Consider the following 20,900-nt stretch of genomic DNA (forward strand, 5'->3'; position numbering starts at 1 on the left):
AGCCCGCTTTAAGGGGGTCCTTACTGGACCCCTCCTAAGGGCCAGGTACTGTGTCAGGCATTTTGGTATATATTCTCATTGAATCCAACAACATCCCCAACAGTTAGGAGTTATTATTCCCATTTTACAGTTCAGGGGGCAGAGGTGCTGAAAGAGGCCCAAGTTCATGCACCTAGTCAGTGTTGCGCTACAGTTTAGGAATCAGACTGTTTATTCCACTGACTCAATTCTCTTCCTAGGCAGAGACTGCCATTCTCTAAAGTGTAGCTACTTCTGACCTCCAAGTTTCTCTGTCTCTCTGGAGAGGGCTTGGTGTGCTCAGCGTGATGATGAAGCTTGCAGGCTCTGAAGACAAATGAATGTGGCCTGATGCCTGGTGCTTCTTGAGGCCTTGGGCTGAGATCCACTTGTCTGTTGGAGTCTTCATGTGTGAAAAAGGGATTCACACAGTCCCCACTTGGTAGCCCTGTTGGGATGGTTGCACGAAGAAGAGCTCAGGACAGGGGTTGGCACAGGGCAGGGGATTAATAAATGATTGCTGCTATTATCATGTTTATGATTTCTGACAATTTGAAAGGAGATTCTCTGGAGTTCAATGCTGCAGATGTCAAGCCTTGCCTCCCCTCCACATCTACGCTGCCTGCACCCTTGAGTTTCCTATTAACTTAATAGGCCTGGACATAAAGGAGCCAGTTGTTCATGGGATCCCAGAGTCAATCAACAATCCACCCTTCACTGCTTTCATTTGGTAAAATCGATATGTGTTGGTTGAACAGTGAATCTGCGCAAAGCCCTGAGGCTGCCCCTGAGGAGGATTCAATCTCTCGCTGAACGAACCAGGGAGAGTAACTAAGATAGCGTTCTCTGCCTGGGATCCCTGGACCAGCACCATCAGTATCATCTGAGAACATGTTAAGAAAAAAAAAAAGCAAATGGGCCCACCCTAAGGCCTGTTGAATTGGACATTCTGGGGTTTGGGCCCAGGAATGTGTGTTTTCACAAGTTCCCCATATCACTCTGAGGCATGCTAAGGTGGGAGAAGCTTAGCATGCCTTAGCATGCTAAGGTGCTGCTCCAAGACACCAGAACACAGCTGTCCTCTGACGAGGACCAGCTGAGCCTGTGACAGCACAGAGGGAGGAGAGGAGGACCCAGCTGGGGAACCTCTGGGGAGTGGGGTGCCCTGACAAATTCTTTCTTCCTGCTCAGGCTTGGGAAGGGGAGGAGCCAGGGCTGCAGTGAGTCCACCTGGCACCTTTGACCGATTAGACCAAGGTGCCTTTTCTTCTGCAAGGATGCAGCGCTGCTGGTGAGGGGTGCATAGGCTGAGTTTTCATCTAATTTACCCTTCACCCACATACGCAAGTCCCAGGCGAAGTGTACGGTAGGCCTGGGCGCATTTGAGAGGGGAAGAGCAGACCATACCTGTCCTCTGACAGTGGGGCCTGGCTCCTGGAATGCTTAGCAAGCAACCACAGTGAGGCCCCCTGCTGTGCGGATCTTTGCCAGGCCTCAGGCCTCAGCAGTCACTTACATAAAACAGGTGGTGAAGGCCAAAGCCTAGAGAGAAAGACAATCAGAGTCAAGTCATGAAGATAGCACGCCATGGGCTGGAGGAGGTGTCCCACCCGGAGCCACCACAGGAGAAAATAAGGCAAGTGATTGACAGCCCCTAAATGCACAGGTCCCTCTAGAGCACTGTCCTTCTGCCACAGACAAATCAGCTGGGCATTAATGCAAAAGTCAAACCAACCACCCAGTGTGGCTGAGGAGGAGGAGAAGGCTCTTGCCCTCAGATTGCCCCGGTCAGTGCCACACAGCCTTTTACTTCCTCCTCCTTTCCTCCCTGTCTCCCTGGGGACCCTCGCAGATCACTCTCCCAAGGCCAGCTAGCCTTATTCCCATCCTCCCAACACATGCTACCTTGGGCTTCACCACCTCTAGATTTTGGCCTGCAGGAGCACTGCTTTCCACTGAGAGCACTTGTCTCCCTTACATTCCTGTTCTTGGGGGCCAGTGGCTCCTCCCTTCTCCCTGGAAGACGTCCTAGGTTTTGTCTTCTGTTGGTTTCATGGAACACTGCCTTAATTGTTCTTGGAGCTTTAATGCGACCCTGTCCTCTTCTACATTCTTCTCTCTCCCAGAAGGTGACTTCCTGTAGGTAGGGGGTACTTGGGTCTCCTCCTCTGTTCCCCTTTTGTCCCCCAGACTGGGAACTTTTTACAGCAAAGTTAAGTCTCTCCCTGTCTCCGAACCAGTTCTCCACTCCAATATTTGCTACCACAAATTTTGGACAAAGTAGAGGGAGAGGGAACCCACCCAAGTCCAGCTCCAGGGGCCCCTAGACCTACTTCATTGGCCCTGTCTGTCGCCCAGGTACCACAGTTGTGGCAGGTCACTCTGGAGGGACTACCTATCCTACAGCCGTGGACAATGGTCTGAGTTCTCATTCCCTATCCCCTACCCCTCACCCCATACACACAGCATGAGAGGTCACTAAAACTCATCACTCTCCCTGGAGGAAGCCTGAAGGACAGCTGGACCAAGTGTCTCCATCCAACACCCTTGGAGGTTCACACTTGTTTCTGTTGTCTCCATACCAACAGTGCACCAACTCTCATCTTTTCTGGCCCAAAGTTGGGTAAAGCCCCAGCTCAAGTTCTCTTTTGTAGACTAGCAATAGAGTTGAGAAATGCAAAGAAGACTGATGTTAAAAGATGAAGAGGTAGAGCTTCCCGGAGAAGGAGGTTCTTAGGCAGTTTGTGGATGGGGCTCTAGCTAGGTGTGGTGAAGTTAGAAATGTGTACTTTCTAAGTCAGACAATTCTGAGTGTCTTGTATTTACTTTCACGTTTCTTAGTGATCTTTTGGTCCGTATCTCCCATCCTTGCCTTTCTCCAGAAATTTTCTTCTCTGATGTCATAACTATTTTCTGGCTCCCCAAATTAGGTGAACCTGGGTACCATCTTCCCTGGGTCCTATGACTTCTCTTGCTGTAAGATACCACTCTTCTGCCTCTTCCCCACTCTCTGTCTCCATCTTCTTCTTCTTTTTTATTGACATGCCCCAAGGATGCTCTTCTATGTTCTTTGATCTCTCCCATCTGTCTTGTTCACCTAAGCTGTCCCCTTCATCTCTGCACATAGCTCCCAAATTCCAATTCTTGCTTCTAAGAAGGACCCTTTGGAACTGAGAGCTCTATGGAGCTACCCTCCAGCATAATCAGTTGCCTAGAGACATTTTCAAATGTAGTCCCAGCCAGTATCTAAAATCTGACATGCCTCAAACTAAACCCAGTATCTTCCTTCTCACTAGCAGTAGCTTCCTGCCTCACTCTTTCTGCTAAAAAGTTTCACCCAGACTTGAAAATTAACATGTGTCTTTCTTGTCCCTATTTTCTTCTCTTCTAAAAATCTGATTGGTAAGTTCCAGAATTTCCCCCACTGTGTCCTTTCCCCTTCTGTGGAATGAACCCCTCCCTGGCTCATCTACTTGCCCCACCGAGGGCTTCCTCCCATTGGCAGCTTTATGCCATTAATCCAAAACATACTGCCTGCCAAACTTACCTTTTTATTGCCCAGCAAGGACCATGTCCCTCTGCTACTTAACAACATTCTAGAGCATTATGCCAACTTCTCCCTGAATCCTTTCATTTGGGAGTTTCCTGTGAGTATAGAGTTTAGACTATAAGGCCAGTCAGACCTGGGTAAAATTCTGACTCTGCCATTAAGTGAGCCCATAGGAGAGTAAACACACAGCCCTTGCTAAATATGATTTCCCTGATTTATTCAAGTACAAGTAAGTTTACTTTTACTTTTCATAATTTTATATCTCATTCGTAGTTCCCTTTTGGTATCCACTACTTTTTTGTATCTAGCTATTTTAGTACATATTCTCTTTTTAAAATTAATTTCTTAAGCAGAACCAACTTAGATATTTTAAAATGCAATAAATACTATGTAGAAAATCAGAGCATATTAACACATATGGCCTTAGTGGCCAAAGCTGTAATCAGATGTCAATTCATAGCTATTCATTCCTTTGTTCTTACCTGGACAGGAGACAGCTACTGACCATTAAAATCTATCCTCTCTTTCCTTCATTTTAATAGATGTGCTGGGTACATGGTTACTCAGCTACACTTTATTTTTTACCCTTGAAGTTAGATGTGATTATGTGACTTATTTATTTCCCATAGAATATGAGCAGAAATGCTTTGTGCCATCTCCCATACACTCCCTCCCATATATTCCCCTCTGTGTTTTTTCCCTTGTTGGCTAATTGGGATGGCAAAAAGTAGGCGTGGAGGCCATTCGTTGAAGATGACATGGTCACTATCAGCCTGGGGTCCTGAATGACCTCATAGAACAGAATCCCACCCACTTGGAACCTCTGCCCTGGATAGTTATGTGATAATAATTATAGTATTGGTCTTGCTTTTAAGCTACTGAAATGTGTGGGTCTGTTTGTTACAGCTGTTAATAGTTAGCCTTACCTACTAATTACTCCCCATGGTAGGCAGAACTTTGGAAAGGTCCCATTCTAATATCAAGAACCTGTGATAAATACAAGGAAATATCATTCTCATGATTATGTTATGTTTTATGGCAAGTTGACCTTAAAATAGAGAGAGTATCCTGGAATATCCAGGTGGATTCAGTGAAATCACATGAGCCCTTAAAGGTAGAGAAACTTCTCCAGCAGTTGGTATAAGGGGAAGCCCGAAAGACTCAAAGTAGAAGACAAACCAATGTGTTGTTGGTTTTAAGCTGGAGGGGCCTGTGAGCAAGAATGTGGAGTCCCCTGCAGCAGAGTGGCCCCTGACTGGCAGTCGGCAAGAAATCCGGGAATCTAGATTTAGAGCTGCAAGGAGCTGGATTTTTCCTACAACAAGGCTGGAATGAAATTCTTCCCCTGAGCTTCCAGAGCTTACCCTGGCCGGCACTGTAATTTCTGTCTGTGAGACACTGAGCAGAGATCCCAGCTAAGCCCACCTGGATTTTGACCTATACAACTGTGAAATAATCAATGGCATTGTTTTAACCCACTAAGCTTATGGTAATTTGCTATGCAAAAATAGAAAACCAACATAGTCCTTTAGAAGGCAAGGACTGAAATCTTATTCTTCTCTGCTCTCTCTGATGTCTCAGGGTCGCACCTGGCGTGTAAGAATTTAGGAAGCTTTTGTTAAATGGACAAATGAGTTAGTGTGGTGGGTAAGGGAGAATCCTCAAGGTATAAATCCAAGGTTTGTAAACCTTTTTCATGAAGGGCGAGATAGATAGTAAATATTTAGGTTTTTCAGGGCTCTGTCACAACTAGTCAACTCTGTCCCTGTAGCACAAAAGCAGTCATAACAATATGTAAATAAATGTGCATGACTGTGTCCTAAAGAAGGTTTATTTAAAAACAGGTGGTAGGTCAGATGTGGCCTGCATGCAGGAGTGTGCTGACCCCTTTTATACATCATTGGAAAACTTTGGTCAGGTACTTCCATCCAAAGATGGGGAAGCTTTTGCATAGAACCACTTGACTTAAAGAAATGGTTTGTGGGCAGAAATAGTTTCTACTGTAAGAAATACTTCATCAGGCCCAAGAGGCGGTTTAGATTGTTCCAGAGCACATGGAACTTCTTGAATTCTAGGGAGATAAATCCCATAAAAAAGTCTCTTACCTTTCTTTGGCTTTCAGTAATTCTTCTATTAACATACCCTTACCTGGTTTTCCCTTCTTACAATGAGATGGGACTGGCTTTCTGGCCTGGCAGAAGGACCCTAGCCTGCAGCAGTTTGCAGGGTAGGGGATTTGCTCAGTTGGTTTTCAGCTGAGCCCCCACTCCATGCCTGAAGCCTGAGTGAATGTCTCCAGCCAGCCCCTGGGCAGAGCTGGTACACTGCTTATGGGCCTGCCTGCCCATCCTTCATGAATTTTTATTAAACAAAACTGTAAGCAGATTGATTTTGTCCTCTTTTATTGCATTTTTATTTAATTCCCTTCCATGGTGGAGGCTCCATCATGTTACCGCAGAGTAAATCACTCCAGGGCATCAGGCCAAAACTGTGGAGAAGGGCAGGATCTGGCTTCCCAAGAGCACATTTACTGCATAAGAACCTTTATTAGCAGAGAGTCATTGATTTCTTTTTTTTTTTTTTTCAGGTCATAGCCCCTTCACATCCTTTAAATAAGAATCACAAAGTTATAGTGGAAGAGAGAGACTGTATGGCCAGGGTCATGGGGTGCTAGCTTGTGTCCAGGTCTGACAACATCTGTACTACCTGTACCCTCAACCCAGAACCTACTATGTGCTGGGCGGGGTCATATGAAAAGCTGGGAGAAAAGTAGTTTGGGTGGAGCATTGGTGGCTGATATAGATGGAAGGGAAAAATAAGTCCAGGAACAAAGTACTTTATATACTTTTTAAAAAAATTAGGGGTGGTTATAGTTTAGCCTCAGACCTTTATATAAAAAGTCAAGACTGTGACAGCTGTAATCTAAATCTCCTCCTTCCATAGCTCCTATTTTCACACCGCAGATAAAGGACTTTGGGATTTTATCCTTAGAAACTAGAGAGCTACTGCCTGTTTTAGAGCAGGGCAGCAACAGAATACTATTACTATCTTTGTTAGAGGGGATCAATCTGGCAGCAGAATATTAACTGAATTTGAGGAGAGTTCAGGAGTGGGGCAGGGTTGGAAGCTAGAAATGGGGGCATCAGTTAATAGGATATTGCCATGGTCTAGCCACAAGGCAACAAGGACCCAAAGGTGAAGTAATAAAGTTGTAGAAATGGCAAGGGGAGAGAGACTAAACAAGAAACAGTTGGAGGCGACTCTGAGGTTTTGTCAACTGCAGAAGGGAGGGAAAGGGATGAAGTTTGAGCAAAGAAAAAGGAGAGCTGAGTTTGGTACATGCTTATTTACAAAGTAAAAGAAATAGTTATGTATGTATATAAGCTATTGCCAATGTGATGCAGATAAATTGCAGAAAATTAAAAAATGGAGAAAAGCATTATAAAGTAAATAAAAATCATCTTTAATCCCACCACCACAGTTTGCCGTTGCAATAGTACTTTTGGTATATTTCTTTCTAGATAGAGAAATAAATAGATGGAGCATGGTACTAAGTAGTCTTCAAAAATATGATTCTCACTCACTGCATATTACCATCTGGATGCACCAAAATTGATTTCACTGTGCACCTATTGTTGGACTTTAACTTGATTTATAGTTTCTCCACACTATAAATAATGCCACGGTGAACATCTTGCTATATGCATCTTTGTCCACCTCTCTGATAAATTTCTAAAGTAAGATGATTGAGTTAAAGTTATAATCTTTTTTAAAGTTCTTAACTCATGTTGTCAAATGCTCACTCGATACTGATTCAGTGTATGTTCAGGTTGATTTCACAGCACATTCATCAATCAACACTAGAATTATTTTGAGTTTTTTAAATGCTTGCCAATTTCACAATATTTCTTAGATTATTTGTTTTTTTATTACTAATACTTTAATAATAATTTTGGGTGTGCCTACTGGCCATTTTCAATAGTATTCTTTTGAAAATTGTATCATTTTTTTGTATTTCTGTTGGACAAAAACCTGTTTTATGTACTAATTTATAACGACTTTTAATAGCGGGGCTATTAAAGTTTTGTCTATTAGACATGTTGCAGATTTCTTTTTGCCACATTCTCATTTACCTTTCAAAGTTTTATGTGGTATTTTTGATAAGTAGAAGTTTTGAAATTTTATGTAGTCATTGCTATCAATCCCCTTTTTGATTTTTTTTTCCTTTTCTGTTATGCTTTGACAATCCCTCTCAAAACAAGATTCAGTAAACATTTACCTATGATTTCTTTTAATTCTTTGTGATTTTGTTTTCTTCATTTGTCTCCTTATTTGAAGCATCAGCCTGTGGCAATCATGAACACAGGCTCTGGAGTTTCATGGACTTGGATTTGGATGCTAGTTCTCTCACTTACTTGCTGTGTGACCTTGGATAACGCTTAACCTCTCTGAAACTCAATTTTCAGATCTGAAACAGGGTTGGAAGTTGCAGGAGATAATGTATGTGAAGTCATACATTATTGAAGTTACTTGTCAATAGCAGACAATGTAATCTTAAATATTGCCATGTTAGGTCTCTGTTAAGTATGTACAATTTTGACCTTCATGAAGGCAGAGACACTGTCTTATTTACCTCCATATCGCATGTCTAACTGAGGACATGTCTTAAAATATATTTTCAGTGACTGATGAATGAATGTATGAAATGAGCCTAACAGATTGCATTTTGTAAGTTGTAAAGGCAAAAGGAATTCACTTTAAGATGTCGAACTCATTTAGAAAGAACCAGGATAGTTAATGTGCATCTAGAATGTAAGGAAAAAAAGCAAACAAGAAACAAATGAACATTGTTCTTTCATTAGCTACAGCTCGCCAGTCAGTGTTGTGGGGCTGGTCAGTCACCTTTGACCCCTGACCTCTTGCCTTGACCTGGGCATACAGGCCATTGCCAAGCTCTCTTGAGTCTGTATGTAGAGAGGTTTTAAGAGCTGATAGGGCCCTCTGAGGTCATTTGGTCAGCTCAACTTCCAGTATTTGTATTTTAGTTGTCAAACACTTTTTTCTAAAGGAATGTGACCCCGAAAGTCCAATGTATGAAAACAGATGGAGGTAGAGATGCTATGATTGAAAGACAGGATCAGGAGGTCATATTCCTTCTACTGGGAGCTTTGCAGATGCCGTTCTCTTAGACAGAAATGCAATTCCATCCTCCCTGTACCAATTACCCAGCTAAATATTACTAGTGCTTTAGATCCTAGCTTAAATAACACTTTCTTCAGGAAGTGTTCCCTGACCTTCTTTTGACTAGGGCAGTTTTCCCTTCTGTATATTCATAGTCCTGTTACCTCTATTTGCTAGCATACACCTCAGGTACAAATTTACATCTATTAACATTAATTTCCTCTTACACTAGGAGCAAAATAGAGGAAAGCCTGTGATGAGTTTGTTTACTGTTATACTCCTGGCACTCATTGCAAGGCCTGGCTTGCACACAATTGGTGTCACTTAATATTGATACCTTAAGAGAAGTGTGTCTGATTTAATCCCATTCTTTTCCAGATTGCACAAATGCTACTGTGTCCACTGCATGCCAGATACTCTTTGAGTACTGGAAATACACTAATGAAGGAGGCAGACATGTTCCCTGACTTCGAGGAGTATGCGTCTAGTCAGGATGACATACAACAGAGGAATCATTAATTTCAATGGTGATAAATACATTTCATACATTGGACTTCTATGTAAGATTTCATCAGAAGATGAAGTTCTTTTATTGAAAAATAATTGGTAGGTTTCTAGGCCAGCACATTTTGTGGGTCATGAAGTCAGCAGCTAAGAGTGGTACTTGGAATCTTGTCTTTGTGGTTCATTTAGGGTGGGAGAGTGTCTGTGAGGCCCAGCCACCTTGTCAGAATGGAAGTTTCATCACCCACTGATGTGTGTTAGTGCATCAGTGCATCTCAAAGTTGCCAACATACACTCCTACCTGGGTCTGCTTTAATAAATAGTTAAGAACTTGTGTTCCTTGCGAGTCCATCAGAACTCAGTTATCATAATCAGCTGTCACATGCCCCTTAACCCTATGGGCAGTTCTAGGGTGGTGGCTGATCTAGACAAAAGAATGTCCTTCAGCAACTGTCCAGGGCACTTGGAAGAAAATCCAAGCTCCCCACCATGACCTATGGGCCTGTGCTGATCTGGGTCTCTTCACCCTGCCCATCTTCATTTTGTTCCAGACCCTCTCATGTTGCAGATGTCAATCTCAGGTCCTATTTGAATTATTCCCGGTTGCAAATCAGGAAGGTATTAATTGGTGCATGCTCTGTAAGTGCTGTTAGAATTGGAGCTACTGGGCTGGCTGACAGGAGTTTAGAGAGCAGCCCTTTTCCTCCTGTGAGCCTGTCTCCCCAGCCATCCCTTCTAAAAGTGACTGGGTTGATGCTTGTATCTTGGCTGGCTCTGATGCCGGCTCTAATGGGGTCACCCTGGAACCTGCTCGCACAGGCTGCCGAGGGCGTGAGAACCCCAGCAGACAATTCCCAGTCCTACCTCCTTTGCCGTGCCAGGCTGCCAGTGCCAGCTGAAGAGGCCCCCTCCTGCCTCTGCTTGTTTCCCTTGATTGTTATGTAATGTTCGGCAGCAGGAGGTAAATTTCTCTCCAATTTCCAGGCCCGTTACAGCGCATGAACCCCACCGTGGGGAGCCACAGTGATTGAGCTCAGCAGCCAGGTCCCATGCTGAGTGTCATAAATCAGGCCTATTACCAGCTCCTCCTGGCAGATGCCATAGCCAAGAACCTGCCCACTGCTTGCCCCAGACCCAGCCGCCTCTGCACACTGTTAAACCAGGGCTGACAGATCCACTAGGGATTTAGGGGCTCTTCATGGCACTCTGGCTGGGTGTTGCCAGGAATCTTATTCTGAGAGAGCAGGAGGTGATACAACCCTTGGCAAGGCATCTCAGATCTGAGATCTCACAGCCTGATGTACAGGGATCAGAATCAAGGTGTGATCACCTGCAGGCTACCTGGATTTCATGGTATGGTGGTCTCTTGTGTGCCCAGCTGTACATGTAAGAACCCCTAGGGGACTTGTTAAAAAATATACATCTCCCAGGTCCATCCCCAGAGATTCTGATTTGGTAAGTCTTCCTTGGGACATAGAAATTAGCATTTTTTACAAGATCCCAGGTGATTCTGACGCAGGTGGTTCCTGGACCACCCTTTGAGAAATGCTGCTTTGGGACCAGCTGTATCCCTAAAGTGATGCCTGTAAAATGAAAGCCTATAAATTGAATCCTTCTTTTCCATTTCCTTCTATCATTTGGCTGAAGATGTGTTTCCCTGGGGAAGAAGATGTGGGCTTCAAAAATCAATGGCAGTCAAACTGAAGAATAAGACAAATCTTTGACTATGACATATTTAAAGGGCAATAATAATGCTAATAGCCGAGGGAAAAGTCCCATAGTAGGATGTTCTGCTGATACTTAAAGTACTACAGGGGGAGCTCTATTCTTGTTTTTCATTGGCTCTGTCTGTATGACCAGGGTGGTCATGTGCCCTGGTTAATACTGGGTCAGTCCAAGTTTATGTAGGTCATCCCAGTGCAACTTTTAATAGTTCCCCCTTCGACTCTCGAAAGTCCCAGTCTGGATGACAGTTGTTACTCTGCCAATAACCCACAGGGTTGCTTCCCTTAAGACCTCCACTTTTCTTCCAAAGGGAGCTGCCCTGTAGATGTCTCTGAAGGATTTTTGTCAAACTGATCCCAGTTGTGGATTTCACACTAAAGTTCACCCTGATTCTGGGCTGAGATGAATGGTAAAAGGACCTCTTTGACCAGGTACTCCCCACACCCTTTCCAGGACATTCCAGTAGGGAAAAGGAAGGTCCCATGACAAACAGAAAAAACAGAATTTGGTGGCCAGGGAAAGCCTTCCCTGGGGGTCCACTCTTCCTGTGACTTGAACAGAAGAAACAGAATTTGGTGGCCAGGGAAAGCATTCCCTGGGGGTCTACCATTCACTTTGGGTGCATGAGATATGACTACATTTTCCTCTCAAATATCATAACAAAAACATTAATGATAAGTCCTAATAATCCATGAGATGTGGAGAAGTAGATGAAGAGTTCTAGGGTTAGACAGGCTAGATTTGATTGCAGCACTGCCCTCATGGACTTGACTTCAAGCAGGCTAACCATGTGGGACCTCATTTTTCTCATCTGTAAAATGGGGATAAAAATCTCCAACCTGGGAGAGGACTTGAGATGTTTGTAAAGAGCAAACACTTAATAAGTAGTCAATAAATGGTGATGGTTAATATAATCATCATGACAATGACAATTAAAAAGCAAGATTTAATGTTTTAAAAAAATGTGTCCTAACATATTTCTTCTTTCGAAGGTGGGGGCAATTAATGGTTTTCTTTTATTTCTTTATCAATTTCCTCCCCTGGAACTTTCCACCATGAAGGGTAAGCTAAGAGGCTTCTCTGAAAAACAAAGAGAAGATTCCATTTAGAATGAAACAAAACAAAACAAAACAAAACAAAAAACCCAGTGTGAACATAGGAAACCAGTGTGTATTAGAAACAGCCAGACATTTCTAGGGAAACTCAAGGAACAGGATAATTTATTTCTCAAGGAATTTACTATTGCATGGGAACTTTCCAGGCCCTTTTGCAAAGTCCTGAATTCAGCAAGATACTGGAGGCATGTGGCACTGAAAAGAGGTTAAGTTAGAAATGGGTAAGGAAAGAGTTTGGGGAGACATGCCCAGGACAGCCCCCACACTGCTGTGGCACCCGAGATCCTATATGCCACAGCAGGACACACGTGCTGAGAGCTCTTGCAGACATGAGGTGTCTGCAATCATGACAAAGATCCTACCATGTGGGAGACTTTATGACCAGAGGCTGTGGCTGTGCATCTCAGTCATAGGTACCAATGGGACGGCCCCAAAGAACCATGTGAGACCAGTCACACCTCGGCCGATGCTAGCGCAATGCTCAAAACCAGACCAGAGGCCCAGGCCCCATACAGTGATGTTTGTTTCCACCTCTACTTGGGAAAGAGTTGGGGCATGGAGTGAGGGTGGGGGTTATGGGGAGTCATCCCTTTGAGAGAGCAGAGAAAAGGGGAGATTTAGATTTTGCCTTGACCAAACATGCTAAATTAGACTGTTTACATACATATACATATTTTTTGAACTTTGAAAGTCTTTATCACAGTATTGCATGTGGTAGAAAATCATAAGAGCCTATATGTTTAACAAGAGGCAAATAGTTAAATAAATGTTGGTACAACCTTGAAATAAATTACTAAAAGCCATTCATATGGTATAGGAGACACCTTCATATAATGACTTGGAAAGGAAGCTTACAATTTGTTAACTAGTTAAAGAAGTGCCCCAGAGCTCTCCTTGGCAGGAGATAGAAATCCAGTCAGAGCCCTGAAGTGAGAAGATAAATCGTAAGGTATCTTAGCTCAGGCTGCCTAGAAGCAGAGCCTGAGGCAGGGTTTCTTGGGCAAATGATGTAATGACGAAGCATTCTTGGGAAAAGGAGCTGAGGGAAGAAGGGCAGGGCAGGAGATGGTGCTAAGAGAGGATGTGGTCTCTAGGTAAAAACGAGCTGTGGCCTGATCCCATAGGGAACTCTGGTGTATAAAGAACTTAATAGAATTGACACTACCTTAAGGCAAGGAGGCTAGCCCTGTGCGCAGAAGCCAGGTGATGGGTGTACCAGCCTGGGCAAGGAGATCAAGGCTTGGTACAAACAGCATCAACTACCTAAAGATAGACTATGCAGAAAACTGAGAAAAGAACTGAAGTGCATTTGGGCTCTGCAGAGTAGGCCTCCTTTCCTCCTTTCTGCATACCTGCTCTATTCTCCTCTCATAGAATGACTCCACTGGGCCCACACTAGATTCACGAACTAAAAGGCAGTTCACATACGACTTGGTGAGTTAGTTATGTGGTATGGTTTGGCTGTGTCCCCACTGAAATCTCAATTTAAATTGTATCTCCCAGAATTCACACATGTTGTGGGAGGGACCCAGTGAGAGGTAATTGAATCATGGGGGCCGGTCTTTACCATGCCATTCTCGTGGTAGTGAATAAGTCTCACGAGATCTGATGGGTTATCAGGGGTTTCTGCTTTTGCTTCTTTCTCATTTTATCTCTTGCTGCCACCAGGTAAGAAGACCCTTTTGCCTCCTGCCATGATTCTGAGGCCTTCCCAGCCATGTGGAACTGTAAGTCCAATTGAATGTCTTTTTCTTCCCAGACTCGGGTATGTCTTTATCAGCAGCATGAAAATGGACTAATATAGTACATTGGTGTTAGTAGAGTGGGGTATTGCTAAAAAGATACCCAAAAATGTGGAAGCGACTTTGGAACTGGGTAACAGGCAGAGATTGAAATCGTTTGGAGGGCTCAGAAGAAGACAGGAAAATGTGGGAAAGTTTGGAACCTCCTAGAGATTTGTTGAATGGCTTTGACAAAAATGCTGATAGTGATATGAACAGTAAGGTCCAGGCTGAGGGGATCTCAGATGGAGATGAGGAACTTGTTGGGATGTTTGTTGTTACTGTTGGTGACTGTTGTTATGTTTTAGCAAAGAGACTGGCAGCATTTTGTCCCTTCCCTAGAGATTTGTGGAACTTTGAACTTGAGAGAGATGATTTAGGGTATCTGTAGGAAGAAATTTCTAAGAAGCAAAGCATTCAAAAGGTGACTTGGGTACTGTTAAGAACATTCCATTTTAAAATGGAAACAGAGCATAAAAATTCAGAAAATTTGCAGCCTGACAATGTAGTAGAAAAGAAAAACCCATTTTTTGAGGAGAAATTCAAGCCAGCTGCAGAAATTTGCATAAGTAGCAAGGAACCTAATGTTAATCCCCAAGACCATGGGGAAAATGTCTCCAGGCCATGTCAGAGACTTTCACGGCAGCCCCTCCCATCACAGGCCTGGAGATCCAGGAGGAAAAAGTAGTTTTGTGGACTGGGCTCACAGTCTCCTGTGTGCAGCCTAGGGACTTGGTGTCCTGTGTTCCAGCCACTCCAGCCATGGCTGAAAGGGGCCAAGGTAGAGTTCAGGCTGTGGCTTCAGAGGGTGGAAGCCCCAAGCCTTGACAGCTTCCACGTGGTGTTGAACCTGTGGGTGCACGTAAGTCAAGAAATGAGGTTTGGGAACCTCTGCCTAGATTTCAGAAGATGTGTGGAAACACCTGGATGCCCTGGCAAAAGTTTGCTGCAGGGTTGGGGCCCTCAAGGAGAACCTCTGCTAGGGCAGTGCAGAAGGGAAATGTGGGGTTGGAGTCCCCACACAGAGTCCCTGTTGGGGTACTGCCTAGTGGAGCTGTGAGAAGAGGGCCACTGTCCTCCAGACTCTAGAATGGTAGATCCATCGACAGCTTGCACCGTGCACCTGGAAAAGGTGCAGATACTCAACACTAGCCTGTGAAAGCACCCAGGAGAGAGGCTGTACCCTGCAAAACCACAGGGGCAGAGCTACCCAAGACCATGGGAACCCTCCTCTTGCATCAGCATGACCTGGATGTGAGACATTGAGTCAAAGGAGATAATTTTGGAGCTCTGGGATTTGACTGCCCTGCTGAGTTTCAGACTTGCATGGGCCCTTTAACCCCTTTGTTTTGGCCAATTTCTCCCATTTGGAATGGTTGTATTTACTCAACACCTGTACCTCCCCTTTGTTTCTAGGAAGTAACTAGCTTGCTTTTGATTTTACAGGCTCATAGGTGGAAGGGACTTGTCTTGTCTCAGATGAGACTTTGGACTGTGGACTTTCGGGTTAATATTGAAATGAATTAAGACTTTGGGGGATTGTTGGGAAGGCATGATTGGTTTCAAAATGTGAGGACATGGGATTTGGAGGGGCCAGGGGCAGAATAACATGGTTTGGCTGTGTTTCCGCCAAGATCTCTACTTGAATTATATCTCCCAGAATTCCCACATGTTGTGGGAGGGGCCTGGGGGAGGTAATTGAGTCATGGGGGCCAGTCTTTCCTGTGCTGTTCTCATGATAGTGAATAAGTCTCATGAGACCTGATAGATTTATCAGGGGTTTCTGCTTTTGCTTCTTCCTCATTTTTTCTCTTGCCGCCACCATGTATGAAGTGACTTTCACTTCCCACCGTGATTCTGAAGCCTCCTCAGCCATGTGGAACTGTAAGTCCAATTAAATCTCTTTTTCTTCCCAGACTTGGGTCTGTCTGTATCAGCAGTGTGAAAACGAACTAATACATTGACTTGTCCAGCATAGCTGGAAGGGATAAATTGGGTCATCTAGATCTTCTCTTAGCAATTATGAATTAGAGAATAATTATTGAACCAGTTAGCTATAGAAGCTGAACTAAAGGGACAAGAGGCAGCTTGGACCTAGCATGGCTACCTTGGTCAATTTATGTAGTGAAGCTAAAGAGAAGTAGAGACAGAACAAGTGGAATAAGTGGGGCTGCACACAGGCACCTCCCCTACTTAGGGCTGCTTTGCTTGGGGTTTAGTTTCTACTTGGCCTGGGCTTTGGGGAGTACCAAGGAATGGCTTTACACACTGATTGATGGGTGCTGAGGGACTCCCCGGATTTATCTAGACTGATATCGTGTAGTAGTATTGAAGATATTGATGGCAATTAAGATAATAAAAATAATAAAAATGGAGATAGCAATAATGATAACTCAAAGTAAAGCCTAGTTATGTGCAAAGAACATTCTTAAGCACTTTACTTGTATGTTATCATGTCTTCCTCACAATGACTCCACGAGGTAAAAACTATTATTATCCTCGTATTATAGATAAAGAATCTGAGATCCAGGGAAATCAATAGATTCTCCCAAGTTCGCTTGGCTAGTTAGTATTAAAGTCTGAATTGAGGTTTAGCCAGCCAGGCCCAGGCATGCTATGCTATGCTATACTAAAATCATGTACCCTCATACACACACATGCATACAAATGGACTCTGGATTCACACAACTCTTGAGGTCAAGCTCTCCTTAATCTTATTCTACCCTAGCAAGCATCTCAACCTATCTTAAGCTCAATTTTTAGGGGAAGTCCCTGAGACAGTGTCTGACACTCAGTAAACATATAGTAGCCACTCAGTAAATGTGTCTTCCTTCCTTTGACTCTTCTTCTCATGTCTGAGAGAGTGTTTGGGCATCTACATTTTTGTAGGAGTCAGAGGTGAGCACGGGTGCTTTGTTCCGTGCTTTCTACTCAGGCGGGGAGAGCACATTTTACCTTCAAGGAGGCAATTAGACCCTGGATGGCAGCACTGAATTTCTGCACAATATTGGCTCCCCAGTAGACTGGGCAGAAGAACATCATCCCCAGGGTTCCCCTCATGTGTGGGTGTGACCTAGTTACTGGATGGATGCAGAGACGACAGACCCCATGGGGGATCCAGGGAAAGGAGGAGAGTTCCAGGGGGCTGATAGCTCCCACATTCACAGGGTGGAGTGTTGGGGATGTCAGGAGCCCTTATCTCTGATCTGAGCCTGTCCCTCCCTTCTGCTTTCTTTCCCTTTTTCCCAATCCCACCTTCTCACTTTAAGTCTCTCCATGTCTCCCTTTTTCACTCTGTTGCTTTTCCTTCCCCCTCCTTTCCCTTTGCTCTTTCTCTCTCCTATCTTCCATCCTTTGCTTTTCTCCTTTGTTCTTCCCCCACATCTTGCCATCTTTGCTCAGCTGCCCTGCCCTCTGACTACCAGCTTTAGTCTTACTAATTGGGATGGGCAGTTCTGTCCCAAGCTGCCCTGATTTGACCCCTGACCATGAGGGCTTTGATAGTCCTTGAGATAACAGCAGCCTCTGCTCAAATGAGGTTTCTGTCTTGAACAATCACATTGCCTACTTGGTAATGTGGTTTCGGCTTCTGTAAAGTGGGGAGAAGGCTGGTGCTGGACCAATTCCAATTCCCCAACTTGACTTTATTCCTGAAGAGTGTGTGTCTTCCACACAATGTGAAACTATATAGCAATATGAATGAACAAGTTATAACTACACCCACAGAGAGGATGTTGAGTAAAAGATGCCCAGACACAAATTTACTGAATGATTACATTTATAGGGAGTTAGCAAAACTGACAAGAGGCATCTATGATGTTAGCAGTCGGAATAGTGATTACCCCTGGGGGAACAGTGACAGTAGGGATTTTTTTTCTTGGGTGCTAATCATGCTCCATTTCTTGACCTGGGTATTGGTTACATGGGTGTGTTCACTTTTGAAGACTCTTCAAACTATTGACTTGTGATTTATACAGTTTTCTGTATTTATTATAGAGAAAACATTAACTTATTTGAAATGGACCAAAATATAACTGGGCATTTTTAATAGAAATCAAGGTGTCTAACACACCTGTTGTGTAATAAAGAATTTGGCTGGCCTTTGCTCCTTGTTTTGGGGAGGGAGCCTCTAATCCCTTGGAATTTCTGGACTGTTAAGAATGTGTTTGTTATTCATGAATGGCATCTCAGACACATCTGACTTCATGCTGATGAGGTGACTAATGGTGGTCCCTGGATGGTTTCAGGATGGGAGCTGGCCACACCAGAAAGACCAACCATGTGATTAAGATGTTGGAGCTTTTAGTGAAGTGATGTCAGTTTGACTTTTGGGGAGTGGAGGCGGGTTAGGGACTGAGTTCAGCCACATGGTCAATGATTCATTCAATCCATAGTGAAATCCCAGTAAAAACTCTGGACATTGGAGCTCAGGTGAACTTCCCTGGTTGGTGATACACATCTATGTGCTAAGAAGGTAACATGTCCTGAGGACATGGAAACCTTGTGTTTGAAGCCCTCCCATACTTCATGCTATGGGTCTGGTCTCTTCTCTTGGCTGGTCCTGATTTAATCCTATGTAATAAAGCTCTAATCATAATTATAGCACTTTCCTGAGTTCTGTGGGCTATTCCAGTGAATTATTGAATCTGAAGGAACCTCTGAATTTGTAGCTAGTTGGTCAGAAGTGTGGGTAGGCTGGGGACTTTCAAGCTTGTGGCTGGTGTCTTAAGGCAGTCTTGTCAAGGACTGTGTCCTTTACTTGTGGAATTTGATCTGATTCTAAGTACTGAGAGTCAGAATTGCATTCTGGTACCCTTCTGGGCAATCTGATTTGTTAAAAGAAAACTTCAACCAAGTTAAATGAGAGTTTAATTGAGCAAAGAATGATTCATGAACTGGGCAGCCTCCCAAGCCAGAGTAGGCTCAGAGAGTCCAGCACAGCCACATGGTGGAAGAAGATTTGTGGACAGGAAAAGGAAAGTGACAGAAAATAGGAGTGAGGTCAGAAATAGCCAGATTCGTTATAGCTCAGTGTTTGCCTCATTTGAACACGGTTTAAACAATTTACCGCATTTGATTGGCCAAAACTCAGTGATTGGCAGAAGAGTAGGCTACAGTCTGTTTACAATTCCATTTAGGTAATAGTTCACAATGTACTGAGAAAACTTTAGGCTGGACCTAAAATATGTAGGGAGGAGTCAGCTTTAGGCTAGATTTAACAGATTCTATAAGGGTTCAGTGATCTTTAATATCTTTGAGCTTTTTTACACCTTTGTAAGTTGTAGTTAACTGAAAGCAGCGCAAATGATAGCTGCTCATAGACATGCACATTTTGTCTGGTGATGCAGGGATAATCCCTCTTCAGCACTCTCAAAGCCAGTTGTATATCTATTTGTAAATTCATTTCAGCATGAACTGAATCAACTACAAAAGTGTGATACTTTGAGTTATCTTTTGAACCCATCATAACATCTTACTGATTCCATAGTTAATTAATAGGTTAAACATCTTCAACGTATCTTCATTTTATATTTGCGTAAGAGTCATGATTGTCTTTTAAAGTTTGATAATGTTTTATGCGTCAATATTAAAAACATGCATTTTCCCAGGCCCTATATGAGCCATACTGATCCATGATTTCTGGGATTGGGGCTATAGGAATCTGCATTATATTAAGTTTTCTCAGTGATTCTGATGCTATTACTCATGGCCTAATAATTGAAACTCTGCACTAGACAATAGCCAAGGTTCCCTGTGGCTTTGGCACATCAGGATTTGAGAGCAGATTTGAACCTCCAAGGTTATCGTTTGACACCATTTATCTTCATCCTGTTTGGGGTTTTCATTCATTAAGGAGTTCCTGGCCAGGATTTGCAAAGGAAAATAAAGGTTACACCCTTGCAAAGGGGTGTTTGGAAAGCCTTCTAGCCAAGACTTTTCCTTCATTCTGTTCTGGAGTCCAACCAAAGAGGCTAACAAAGAATTGGGCAGGGCTGGGCTGTGACTCAGGCCAAGGTAGACAGAAGCTGAAGAGCCCCCACTTACTCCTGTGCCACTTTCTTATTAGGCTGCAGCCTTGGCTTTGCAATGGAATTATTATTATTATTTTTGTCTTTCTTCCTTCAATTTGTAATGCAAACAGCAATCCTCAGAAAAGCAACATTTATTAAATCAGGAGGATTACAATATCAATGGGAAGTTATCATGCAATAACCTTCTATTGATTTGTGTATTGCCAGTAATGAAATCAACTGGAATATTATTTATTAAACATATTGATTAGCAAAAAATAATTTGCAGGGACGGAAGCCTGACTCTACAGGGGATCCCACTGAGTTCTGAGTGTGTACGTGCAATTTTTTCCTTTTGCTGGGGGAAGAGCTGTAGTGAGTATCTGACCCAACACAGAGCTAGCCCCAAGATGCAGAGTCTTTGAGAGCATCCACTGGGGAAGGGCAGATTTGTAGCCTGTTGGGCTTGGGCATTTGTATGATCTCCATCAAATCATACAGGCTGCCATTGTTTCTCAGAACAGATTGCCATTGTTTCTGTACCAAAGATAGGATGAAGTACTGACTGGGCAGAGTTGTTTCTCACTCCTGCTTATCCCAGGGAGAGAGCAGTGGCTGGGAAGTAGGGAAAAGTATAAAGGAGCAATATCTTCGTTTAGGTTCTTCCAAAAGCAGACACTGAGATAAGATTTGGGGGCAATAGTTTGTTTGGGAGGTGATCCTGGGAAGTACAGGGAATGAGGGAATGGGGAAGGTGGAGAGTGTCATCAGTGAGTGTGTCATTGACCGGGTAGCACTTTGGGCAACTGGGGCTTAGTTCTGCTGGGGACCCTCTGAACATATGTTTGACATGCATCATAAATGCTCACCAAGGGGCAAAGAAGTTGGGGCATTTTCCGCTAGCTCCTGCCTCTCATTGGTTGAGACACACTCCTCTTTGTCTTAACCCTGTGGCATCTCTTGTATTCCTGGGCTATCACACACACTGGCTGAGTTATTCAGGAAGTGTGTAGCC

General features: G+C 43.7%; 1 protein-coding gene across 1 annotated transcript in view; it reads left to right on the top strand.

Moving 5' to 3' along the window:
- The window catches only part of LOC144332162 (uncharacterized), a 402,040-nt gene that overhangs the window by 237,126 nt on the left and 144,014 nt on the right, over positions 1 to 20,900 (top strand). The window contains exon 4 of the transcript XR_013399943.1: positions 13,762 to 13,820. The gene's annotated coding sequence lies outside the window, so the exon portion shown is untranslated. The remainder of the gene's footprint in view (positions 1 to 13,761; positions 13,821 to 20,900) is intronic.

Source organism: Macaca mulatta, chromosome 10 (assembly GCF_049350105.2).
Source record: "Macaca mulatta isolate MMU2019108-1 chromosome 10, T2T-MMU8v2.0, whole genome shotgun sequence".
NCBI classification, from domain to species: Eukaryota; Metazoa; Chordata; class Mammalia; order Primates; family Cercopithecidae; genus Macaca; species Macaca mulatta.